The 12,728-nt window shown below is 40.7% G+C and overlaps 1 non-coding gene across 1 annotated transcript; it reads right to left on the bottom strand.

Moving 5' to 3' along the window:
• Positions 1-12,109: 12,109 nt before the first annotated feature.
• On the bottom strand, positions 12,110-12,215 carry LOC132634429 (small nucleolar RNA R71). Its single transcript, XR_009580155.1, has one exon. It is a non-coding gene; the product is annotated as a small nucleolar RNA R71 (small nucleolar RNA).
• Positions 12,216-12,728: the final 513 nt, after the last annotated feature.

The following is a 12,728-nucleotide window of genomic DNA, read 5'->3' as shown; positions in this document are numbered from 1 at the left end:
TTTGGTGTTCAATCTTCACTCGTTGGCAATTAGGACACTGAGCTACGAATTCCGCTATATCTTTCTTCATCCCATTCCACCAATATATAGACTTAAGATCATGATACATCTTCGTTGCTCCGGGGTGAACAGAATAACGGGAACTATGAGCTTCTCTCAAAATCTGGTGGCATAAACTTGCCACATCGGGAACACATAATCTTCCTCTACATCGGAGAACTCCGTCTCCTAAAATGTCAAATGATGACTCCTTTTTCTGAGGGAGTGTATTTCTGTACTGCATTAGCATGGGATCCTCATATTGTCGCTCTTTCACTTCTGCTACTAGCGACGAGACTGCTGTATTCTGGATAGTAGCTCCGCTGCTACCTGAGTCCACTACTCGGACTCCTAGGCTAGCTAACTGTTAAAGCTCACGGGCCATCTCTTTCTTTTATGGTCGTACATCACTTAGACTTCCCATTGACCTACGGCTAAGAGCATCAGCCACCACATTTGCCTTTCCGGGGTGGTACAGGATCTCAACATCATAGTCTTTTAGCAACTCTAGCCATCGTCGTTGCCGCAAATTCAACTCTTTCTGCTTGAAGATGTATTGAAGACTCTTATGATCTGTGTAAATATCCACGTGGACACCATATAAGTAATGTCTCCATATCTTTAATGCATGGACCACCGCGGCCAATTCTAAGTCATGGGTAGGATAATTCTGCTCATGTTTCCGCAATTGCCTTGAAGCATACGCAATCACTTTGCCATGTTGCATCAACACACAGCCTAGCCCAACACCTGAAGCATCGCAATACACAACGTATCCTTCCAATCCCTCTGGAAGTGTCAGAACTGGGGCAGAAATCAACCGACCCTTTAACTCTTAGAAACTACGTTCACAAGCATCTATCCATTGAAACTTGGCTGATTTCTGTGTCAACTTTGTGAGTGGTGCAGAAATAGAGGAAAAACCTTCAACGAATCTCCTGTAATAACCTGCTAAGCCCAGAAAGCTACGAACCTCTGTAGGAGTTGTGGGTCTTGGCCAAGTCTTCACGGCCTCAATCTTTTGACTATCCACTCGAATACCATCGGCTGCCACAATATGCCCTAAAAATGCCACTGAATTCAACCAGAACTCACATTTGGACAACTTTGCAAACAATTCTCGAGTTCGAAGAACTCCAAGGACAATACGCAAATGATCCGCATGTTCTGCTTCGGATCTAGAATACACCAAAATATCATCAATGAATACGATTACAAATAAGTCCAGAAAGGACCTAAACACATTATTCATCAAATCCATAAATACCGCTGGCGCATTAGTTAGCCCAAATGACATCACCCTGAATTCAAAATGACCATATCTCGTTCTGAAGGCTATCTTAGGGATATCTTTCTCCCTAACTCTCACTTGATGATACCCGGACCTCAAATCAATCTTTGAAAACCATTTGGCGCCTTGCAATTGATCAAACAAGTCATCAATCCTTGGGAGAGGATATTTATTCTTAATCGTTACTTTATTCAATTGCCTATAATCAATGCACATTCTCATGGAGCCATCTTTCTTTCGGACGAACAATACGGGAGCTCCCCACGGAGATGAACTAGGCCGAATGAAGCCTTTATCAAGCAAGTCCTTCAATTGCTCCTTCAACTCTTTCAATTCTGCGGGAGCCATTCTATATGGAGGAATAGATATAGGTATGGTGCCTGGCAACACATCAATGGTAAAATCAATCTCCCGTTCGGGAGGAAGGCCTGGAAGCTCTTCCGGGAACACATCTGGAAATTCGTTCACTACGGGAACTGACTGAAGAGTCGGCGATTCAGCTTCTACATCTTGAACTCGCACTAGATGATAAATACATCCTTTCGTGATCATATTCCTTGTCTTTAGATAGGAAATAAATCTACCTTTTGGTGATGCCGCATTCCCTTTCCATTCTAAGACTGGTTCTCCCGGAAACTGGAAACGAACCATCTTCATTCGGCAATCAACATTGGCATAACAAGAAGCCAACCAATCCATGCCCATAATAACATCAAAATCTACCATTTCTAGCTCATGCAAATCAATCATGGTACGACGGTCACAAATCGTGACTATACAATCCCTATATACTCGGCTAGCTATTACCGATTCACCCACGGGTGTGGACACCTCAAAAGGGTTGATCGACTCCGGCTCGACTATAAATTGACCCGCAATATAAGGAGTAACATATGATAACGTGGAGCCCGGATCAATCAAAGCATATACATCATGAGAGAATACCGATAATATACCTGTGACCACGTCAGGAGAAGACACTAGATCTTGGCGTCCAACCAAGGCATAAATACGGTGCTGAGGGCCAATAGTACTAGGAGCTCTGCCTCTACCTCTACCATGGCCGACTGGCGTATGTGAACCCGGCCCCGTAGGGCGTACAGATGTCGAAGATCCGGCTACCGACCCTGATGGTTGGGTCCTACCTCTATCATGTACTGAGGGGCAATCACGCATAATATGGCCTGGTCGACCACATGAATAGCAAACATCTGAACCCAATCGGCATTGACCCCAATGCGACTTCCCACACTGGGAACATCATGGTATAGGTGGCATTGACTGGCCTGAATCACCACTAAACTGGGACCCCGAATAACTCTGACTCGGCCCGGGATGAGTAGATCTATCAAGGCTATGGCCTGAAAACCGTGGAGGTGCACTGGTCATAGAATAGCCCGAATGTCTAGGGAACTGTTGCCTGTGTCCGCCTCTGGACTCACTTATTGGGCCCGAAGATCTGGCCCTCTTGCTATGTCCCTTATCCTGTTCACGTTCACTTCTCCGCTGCTGTAGGCTTTCCTCTAAGTTCTGAGCATGTGCCTGAATGCGTGCAATACCCATACCGTCCTGAAGGGACGCAGTCAAGCTTTTGTCCATAAGATGGGGCCCTAGGCCCTTTACAAATCGGTGTACCCTGTCGCCCATATCTGCTACCATGGCCGAAGCATACCTGGCCAAGGAGTTAAAACGGAGGCTATACTCTAGGGCACTCATACTGCCTTGCCTCAAATTTAAGAATTTATCGGCCCTAGCTCGCCGAACTGCTAGGGGCATATAATGATGGAGAAAGGCATCTACAAACTCTTACCATACCGGGGAGGTGCATTTGCTCCCCGTGAAGCCATCTATACTGTATACCACTGAATCGAGACATCTCTCAATCTATATGACGCTAACTCCACTGACTCGTTGTCCGAAGCATGTATCAACCGGAGCGTCCTTAGCATACCATCAATAAAGTCCTGGGGATCCTCCTCCGGTTTTGACCCAAAGAATTCCGGAGGGTTCAAAGTAATGAAATCACGGGCTCTTGCACTAACAGCCCTATCACCATACCCTGAACTGTGCCTCTGAGCCTGGGCCGCAACCAATTGGGTCAATAAAGTAATGGCCTCTTTTACATCTTGGCCCGAAGCATTTGGTGGAGGAGCTGGAGGTGCTGGAGCTGGGGCTGAGGCTCTCTCACGCTCCTCAGAGACGGGCACTGTCTGGGAGGACTGAGATTGAGCCGCACCCTAGGACTCACTTTCCTCTACTACCGGTGGCGGTGCTTTCTTAGCCCGCTTCTCTGCCACCGTCTTGCCTCTTTGCGCTGCCATAGCCTTTTTATTTTTAGGCATCTCTGAAGTACACAACACACGATTCAGGAACAAGAATTTCTTACATCATAGCTCTATCGCACGATTCTTATGAAGAAAGAAGGTCAATCATTCCTACAATGTCTGCAGCTTCTTGTTTATAAGTGTGGCGTGCAACACACCCATAACCAAGACTCTACTAAACACGGCTCGTAGACACACCCTAGGACTGAACTGCTCTGATACCACTTTTGTCACGACCCGACTCGGGGCCGCGACGAGCACCCGGTGCTAGCCCACCCAGGCACCCTCTTAGCGTACTCTTATGCTTACATCTAGGTGAGCCACATAATTATACATGCATTTCCATTCATTCGTCAACTAGTCCCATTTGGACAACAGCACATTTATATCATCATAGGCATCTATGCCACATCAATGTACATGGGCCAACGTGGCCGACAAAATGATATACAAAACATAGGCCGACAAGGCCAAACACATCTACCCACACACACACATGTCTACGAGCCTCTAAGAGTATAACATATCACATTAGCGGGACAGGACCCCGCTATGCCCATAATTATATACACAATAGAATGAGTACCCAAAAGATATGGCTCCGAAGGAAATGGAGCTCTCTATGTAATCTCCGAATAGGCAGCTATGGATCAAGTCTGTCTCCCTGTGCACCTGCGGGCATGACGCAGCGTCCACAAACAAAAGGACGTCAGTACGAAGAATGTACTGAGTATGTAAAGCATGAACAACATCAATAAATAAGCATCATGAACAACATATGAAATAGCATAGGAGGGGGAGACAATAATATCATCGTCATAGCACTTACCTGCCTTTCGTAGGACTTTCCATTTTTCATACGTATTAGTACACCTACGTCATCATCCGTATTCCATAATTGTACTCGTACCATACTTGTGCTCATATTCGTATACATGTCCTTATTCGTATTCTTATACATAGTCTTATCTCATTCATATTCATATTATATACATAGAAATTTCATATACATAGCATTTACATAGCATACCCGACCTCATAGGATCGGTGTTTCATACATACCTGGCCAACCAAGGCTCAAGGTTACTCATACCTGGCCCTACCAAGGCTTCAGGGTTATCCGTACCATCTGCAGAGGTGTGCGCGCATTTCGTAATCGTATACATACTTCATACATATATATTTTACCCGGCGTTATAAGCTCGGGGTTCATTATAGCCCTTCATAGGCACATATAAGTATAATAGCCCGTAGGCACCTTTTGCATCATTATTGATATCATTATCATTATCGTTACTTCTATATCATAGGCTTACTCGTCGTACGAGGTGCGTAGTACAATCGTAGTACACATCAAGGATCGTGAGCTTATGAGCTCGGAATATCAATCATTTGAAGACAACATACTCATATAGAGGATTTAAGAGTTTGGCCAAAGAAACATGCATTATGAAAGAAGGGTTAGCCTTACATACCTTTTCGTCGGACTATTCTACACTTGCACGCTTCCTTCCAATGCTAGCGTCTATACCTTCATTAATATCATAACAATGGCCATTAGTCATTCACATTATCCACATTATCTAGATTCCTTAATTTGCCTCTAATTCACCCATATTCATGGTCATAACATCCAACTTCGTCCATTCGTCTAAAGTGTCTAGGTCATGATCTTAGTACCATTTAAAATACATTCATATCACAACACAACAACATTCATGATTCAATTCAAACTATTCCTCAAAATGTCACTATTCATCATTCATGACCTACTTGACCATATTTTCTACAATCCATGTATTTCAACTCTTCAATACTTTAAACATCATGTAAAAATCATGAATCTTACCTTAGAAGTTGTAGGAACAAGCTTTGGTTAATAATACTCCACTTTGAGCAAAACCCTAGTTTTTCTCCATTTGGATTTCTTGACCTAGAAGATCTTTAATGATGTCCTTACTCTTGATTCACCTTGTTTTATGTTGTTGATCCTTAAATATCCTTGAAAAATTGTATAATAAATGTAGAGAGAGGTTTTAGAGAGAACTGGTGTAATGTTGTAATGAAATAAAACAAGTGTTGGTCCCTTTATTTAATGGCTTGCAAAATTTGTGCTGAGGTGAACAGTGGTCGTCCATCATGGTTTACGGCCCGTATTGCAGTTTCCGGACCGTCCGTCGCAATCGTATTTAACCATTTCCAGAACCAGAAGCTTTGGCTGCTTGCATGGTGATTTACGACCATGGTTTACGGGCCGTAAATCACTTTACGGTCCGTCCTCCAGGTCGTATTTTACCATTTCTCGGCTGGCAGAAAGTTGAAGCCTTGCATGGCAGTTTATGACCTGCTAGTTTACGGACCGTATACCAGTTTACGGTCCGTCCTAGCACTTTACGACCACTGGGCAGTTGAAATTCTGCAACTTTCCATATTTCTTAGACTTCTCATTTTAATCACCCACGTCCATGCACATGCATTGCTCACCTTATATCTCATCTTAATTTAGCCAACTTTCTCATCTCACATCGGATACCTTCGAAATCTCGCCTAAGGTCATCAAACGTCGTTTCTTGCTCATGGACATCATGCACCCATACCTATCACTAGTTCATTCACTTGCGTACCAACGGATAATTTTCCGAAGTGTAACAACGACATGGGAGCATCCATTGCAGATCTGAAAAATCAAATTGCTAAAGTAATAAGAGAAAACTCTCTGTTAAAGAATCAAAAGAAGCAATGGATAAATACTCCAAAAGAAAAGGAAGAAGCCTGTAAGGATCAACCTGAATTGGAGAATGAGCTTTAGAATTTCAAAGTGAAGTTTACTTCTGAGCTAGAAAAGAACAGACAACTACAGGAGGAACTAAAAGGGATTAGTATTTCTCTAGACAAATCTCTAAATTGGTCCTGGTCAATGAATGAGACCGATCCTATAGTCATGATTGAATGTGAAGGCAATAATAAAATTGACGTTCAGGACGATAAAACTCCTAACAACCCTGTTAAAAAAATTGATGCTAAGAGTGGAAATCATCTGAATACACACAATGCTTGGAGAAATTACCGCAAAGATGCCTTCAGAATTAGACATCAGTATCTTTAAAAGAGAAAGAAATCCATCAAATGGAAACTCAAAATGGAGGGACCTGGTCTCTGGGCAAGGAGGAACAAGGTGTTGCCTACATGGACAAAGAACAATCTAATTCATCCATTTTATCATGATAAGGGACACAAATTAGTTTGGGTTCCTAAGTCTGATAAATAATTCTACTGAAAGGCTTGAGTCAGAGGAGGCAGTCAAAACGGATACTCTGTGTAGCCCAAATATTAGATTGCGCCGAAAAAATACATCAAGTTCTTGTTCTCACTTAAGACCTACCAAAATGAGAGTGTGTCCTTTGGATTGTGGGGAAGCTGGCTATACAGCCTCCCATATATAACAAACATGTTATGCTCCCCCAAAATTTTCATCTACATGATTTGCAAATGACAAGAGTAAAGGTATACACACAAGGAAATACTAGGATGATTGAATATTGAAGAACTTGCTTTTCCAGAGTTCATGTTGATTCTCGTTTGTCGAGGGACCTGGTTCCCTGGATTCAGGTTAGTAGTTCTTCAGTACTGATAAGTCTTTAAATTGCTAAAGGGTGCCATGTCATTAAAAGTTTTCTTTATATCAACCCTACTGATCCAAAACACCTCATCTATCTAAACCAACCCAGTTGATAAAGAAAAGTTCTCCCAGCCAATCAATATTGGTTCATCACTGACTTCCCTTAACTAAAAGGCTCCCTTCCTACTCTCTCTTGAATTCTCTAACTATTCTCTCTATAGAACTCTTAGTGAAGAACTCTGGGCTTCTACCTCCTCCTCTCTCAGTTCGATCATGTCTCAAAACAAATTTTTAACCATCCTCGAAATAAAGATTGCTCTCTCACCCTCTAAAATCCCAATCTCATCAGACCTAGAGCCTCAATCCTCTCCCCCAAAATTCCCTAGTTCGACAAATCAAGATCCTTCTATCACTCCCTCGAAACCCAAAATTCTGAATTTCTCCAGGACTCATAAGAATCAGATTCCCAAAGAATTTGTATCCTCCTCTAAACATCCTCTTTCCAAACCTACTGAGACTGTCGTGGAAGCTCTTCAATACATTGAGGACTTTGAAGAAAATGAAGAAAAGTGATAACAGCACAGATAGCAGAAGACTTTAGAATTAGAAGATTAGAAAGGGGGAAGGATTGATTCTTGAGAAAGAAGAACAAAAGTTCAATTATTGACACTTGAAACCTTGTTTAATAGTAAAAGAAGCAGTGAATTAATTAAGAAGAAGAAGAATTGGAGGGAGGGAACTCAAACGAGTAATCTTACAATTAAAGAATCCAAGTTACGGTTCAAAGTAGAACAAAAAGGGAGGACCCTAAAGAGAACCTCAAAGGTCTCCACAAGCCACAAGGCTAATAATATTATTGATCAAACTTCATTACAATGAAAGAAAACACCCCTTTATATAGGAGTCTAAAAAGGGTTTTCATCCCCTTGAAACTACCAATAGACTAGTCGAACTACATTAAATAGGCTGAAATTTCCTAGGTGCCTAGAAGACTAAAAACACTTTGTTCAATAAAGCTTTAAAGGTAGTCAAACTAGAGTAAATATGGTGCAATTCCTAGGTGCACAGAATACCACAAACAATTAGTCTAATAAAGCATTAAAGTTAGTCAACATAGCATTAAATAGCTTCTAGAACACTAAATTGGGTTGTTGGACTTGCTCCTTCATTGGACAGATTTTGCACCACAATCCAACTCGTCTTGGTCTTCAATTTGGGCCACCAAATAGTTGTAAGACTCAATCAGAAAGATCTACTTTGGGATGGAGCTCTTCTTCCAAATGTAGACATATTTTCAATACTAATTGAAGCCCAATAAAATGTCCTGATATTTCCTGGTCTTCAATTGAGTTAAGCTTTCATGGATGCTATCATTCTCCCCTTCTTAAAGTAGGTTCATCCTCGAATCTTGACATTGACAGTAGATTCTCCTTCAATGGATTTGAGCTTCCAGGGTTGTTATCATTCTCTCCCTTTAAAGAAGATTCATCCTTGAATCTTGACATTGATCTGCAACCAATAATCACAATAAGTGGGAAAACACAACAACCACTTGGTAAAAATAACACAAGGTAGTGACCATGCAACCATTTAAGCCACTTAGTTCTTTTATGCACAAATACACCTTTTAAATCTCCAAGCATAACATCATCTAACAGAAAAATGTGATCACCAACACGAGAACTAAAAACACAATTCATAAGCTCTTTAAACAGTAGAGGATCACTAGCAAGACCAAAAGCATATTGTAACATTTCGTAAATCCGTACTAAACCATATTCATGACTCAGGAGGTTAGAAACCCAAGAAGGAGAGTGTTAGAATCGAAAATATGTTTCAGTTCAGAAAAACCCAGCGTTACACTTCAAGGGACGGACCGTAACGTGTGTTATGGATCATCGTACATACCGTAATGGGTAAGGCTTGAAAAATCACCGTCTCGTAACTTGGACCAAAGGACGGTTCATAGTTACGCACCGTAACACGAGTTACGGCCCTTAACAGGTTGCCGTAACCCAACCTCAAAAACTCGACCCTCACTGGAAATTTTACACGCATTACGGTCCAGTGTTACGGTCTGTAATAGTGCCGTGACTGAGACAATTAAAAGATGGGAATTCAATTTTATTTCATAAGTCTCATTCCTCTTAAGCCCTAACATGAAAGTTCTCTCCTCTCAACTTCTCCAAGCATCAAGGGAAGCTCCTTAAGACCATCCTAAGTGAATTCCATCAATTTACCATGAATTATAAGTAGGAATTTCATGTCCTTAACTTAGGGTTTTCAAGAAAACCCAATTAAAGGGATTCAAGACTAGGCTTTGGGATTCTTATTCAAAGTTCAGATTTTCATTACGCGTTTGGAACGTTACTAGGTATGTAGAGTTTCTATTTACATGTGGGAACATCATTGTTCTTCCCCACGCCCTTCTTCCATAAATTATGAAGTTATACGAAAACTAGGGTTTTGACTATGATCATGATAACCCTAGGCCCATGTCCCATGATTATAATATGTATGAAATTGTTAGTAATTCTTTATTGAAGTTCTTGATAATTCCTTATGGTTATTGAGAATCTGTCCTAATCTATGAAAAACCTATGTTTTGCATCCTATGGGTTCTTAAATGCAAGTTATGACTATTATGATATTTTTAAGAAATATACTGCATGCTTTACAAGTTTTCATACAATTATATTATATAATTACTCTTATGCCATGATACAAGATACATACATGCTAAATACAAGTCATGCTTTCATGAAACCATGTTTACAAGTTATGTCACAAAAATCAAGGTCTTCTTAGCCAACTATATCATGTTCATATTTTTGGGAGTTGCACAAATTACTGAGAAGGCTTAGATAGCCTGAAACAACGTAGTCACCGTAGGACAAGGATCGCTCCGCCCAGTTAGGACGATTCCTTAATTTTCCACTGAATGGATCCATTAGGCAAGTATGTGCGGTTTTGATGTGTTTTTGACATGTTTCAGGTAAATCGCGAAGTTCCGATTCAAGGACCAGAAGTTACAGAAAATTTGCACTGAAGCTTGATTTTCACGGTCTGTAGAAAGTTGCACGGACCGTATTTCTGGTCGTACAAAAGGTGGCAACGTAACAGAATGTCACAGTGGATAGATGTTGAACCACGGACACTTATACGGACCGTACAATATTGTACGGGCCGTGTAAGTAGATGCGATGATGTTGGAAGATGCTTTACAAGCAAGATTGTACGAGCCGTATAACATTATATGAACCATGGAAGGCCAGTTCGTATTATTCTCTGCAGACACCTGGATGAAGGCCGTATAAGTCTTGTACGGTCCAGGGAAAGTTGTACGGACCGTATAAGTACCGCCTGGGACTTAAATACAAATTCTGTAATTTTACGTTTTTGAAACCTATAAATAGTCCATTGTAGGGTTTTAATTACTATCAGTTATTATATTTTGACTTTTGGCTTAGAACATTAAATACTCTCTAGTTTTTGAAGGTTCAAACATCAATTCAAGTATTATCAATTCCTCTTTTCTTCCAAAGTAAGCAATTATGAATTCTTCAATTTCTTATTTCTTGTTCTTTGTCATGAGTAGCTAAATTCTCTTACTAGGGTTGTGAACCCGATGATGGGTGTTGTGTGATTGGGTTGTGATTGATATACGCGTAATGGATTATTAGGGTTTATTTATTCTTCATTCTTCATTCATAATTAATGGTTGCAAACATTGATTAAAGCCATAAACCTTGATTTATTTGGGAAATATAATTAGGGTTGGTAAGAATAAATAACAAGGACTCAAAGCTTTAAACTTTGTTTAATAAATTCACTTAGGAATAAGAAGAATTTACTTGGCATGATTAATCGTTCTTCATAGTTACTTTCTTATATTTGGGAAAATCATAGAAAGAGATAATCTTTATTTATTGGAAAATAGTAGAGATTCATATAGAGATTAAGTGCATTTATATAATGATCTGTTAGAAGTATATCAAGATCAATACCCATGATCATACACTCTATCCAACGGGGACACAACCTTAGTTTCTTTTACCATAAATTTCCACCAAAGCAAGTAGATAGCAATTAGTCGTAGAAAAACCAACTATTACCAAAACCATCGGATTAAGACATTAGACGTAAGCTTAGCATTCTACGATTTTGGAACCGTTTCACACCATATTCCCTGTGGGATTCGACCCCAACCGTGCTGGTTACTATATTTGACAACGTCCGCGTTATACCATTAATAGGTGTAATTTGAGCGTATCAAATTTTGGCACCGTTGCCGGGGAATACGGTTTTGAAATTACTAAATAGTGTTTGCTTTGATTGAACTCTTTTGCTTATTCCATCACACCTTGTTTGCTACTCTGTGTAAACCAGGTGAACATGAATCAGAATCAGCAAAATCAACGTGTTGGCAACCAAGGGAATCGGTTGAACAATCAGGCGAATGAATCAGATGATGAGAATATTTTCGTTGATCTTGTTCCGGAGAAGGACTATGCATCTGCTATTGTTCAGCTTCGAGTTGCAGCTGCAAGCGTGAAAATTGACTCCTCTCTTTACCAGTTGTTGAAGCTTGAGGGATACTTTCAGAACTCTACCGAGAATAACCCTCAACATCTTTTTCAGAATTTTGTGGATGTGTGTGCTAATCACATCCAGAACAACGTTCCACAAGATGCTATTCTGTTGAGGTTATTCAAATATTCCTTAACTGGGGAGGCAAGAACATGGTTTGAGAAGCTGCCCCGAAATTCGATTACTTCATGGGCAGAGATGGTGACTGCTTTTCTCACAAAATGGTACCCCCTAGCAAGAAGGCTGAAATTCGTGACAAGATCTATAAATTTAAGCAGCGACCGGGGGAACAACTATATGAAGCTTGGGAGAGATTCAAGGAGTATTTGCAGAAGAGCCCGAATCATGGTTTTCCGGAACACATATTAATAGAGAAGTTCTACCGAGGGCTAGATCCAGTGACGCAGTCAGTTGCTAATAATGCAGCTAATGGTTGTTTCATGAACAAATCTTATCGACGAGTGACCAACATACTTAACAAGCTGACGACTCATAATCAGGCTTGGCACTCAAACAATGTTGATGTGGTACCGTATGGTAGTACTATGATCCAGAATATAGTAAAGGAGAATCAAGACACCCAGCAAACATTAGCAGAACTTGCAACAAATATTTCCTTGCTAACGAAGAAGTTTGATGAATCCTATATCAAGAAGGTAAATGTTTGTGAGGATGATACAGTTTTGCCAAAAGGGATGTACCATACTCAAGATGGTCCGTTCCATGATGGACCACCTATGCAGGTTGAAGATGCTAATTATGTTAATAACTCTCAAGGGGGTTACCAAAGACAAAACTACCAAAGTGGTTATCAGAATCAGAATCAATGGAGACCTCAGCAAGGTCAAGGTGCTTATAACAAATC

This window comes from Lycium barbarum, chromosome 3 (genome assembly GCF_019175385.1).
Source record: "Lycium barbarum isolate Lr01 chromosome 3, ASM1917538v2, whole genome shotgun sequence".
Lineage (NCBI taxonomy): Eukaryota > Viridiplantae > Streptophyta > Magnoliopsida > Solanales > Solanaceae > Lycium > Lycium barbarum.
This window is presented reverse-complemented; position numbering and strand designations above follow the sequence as displayed.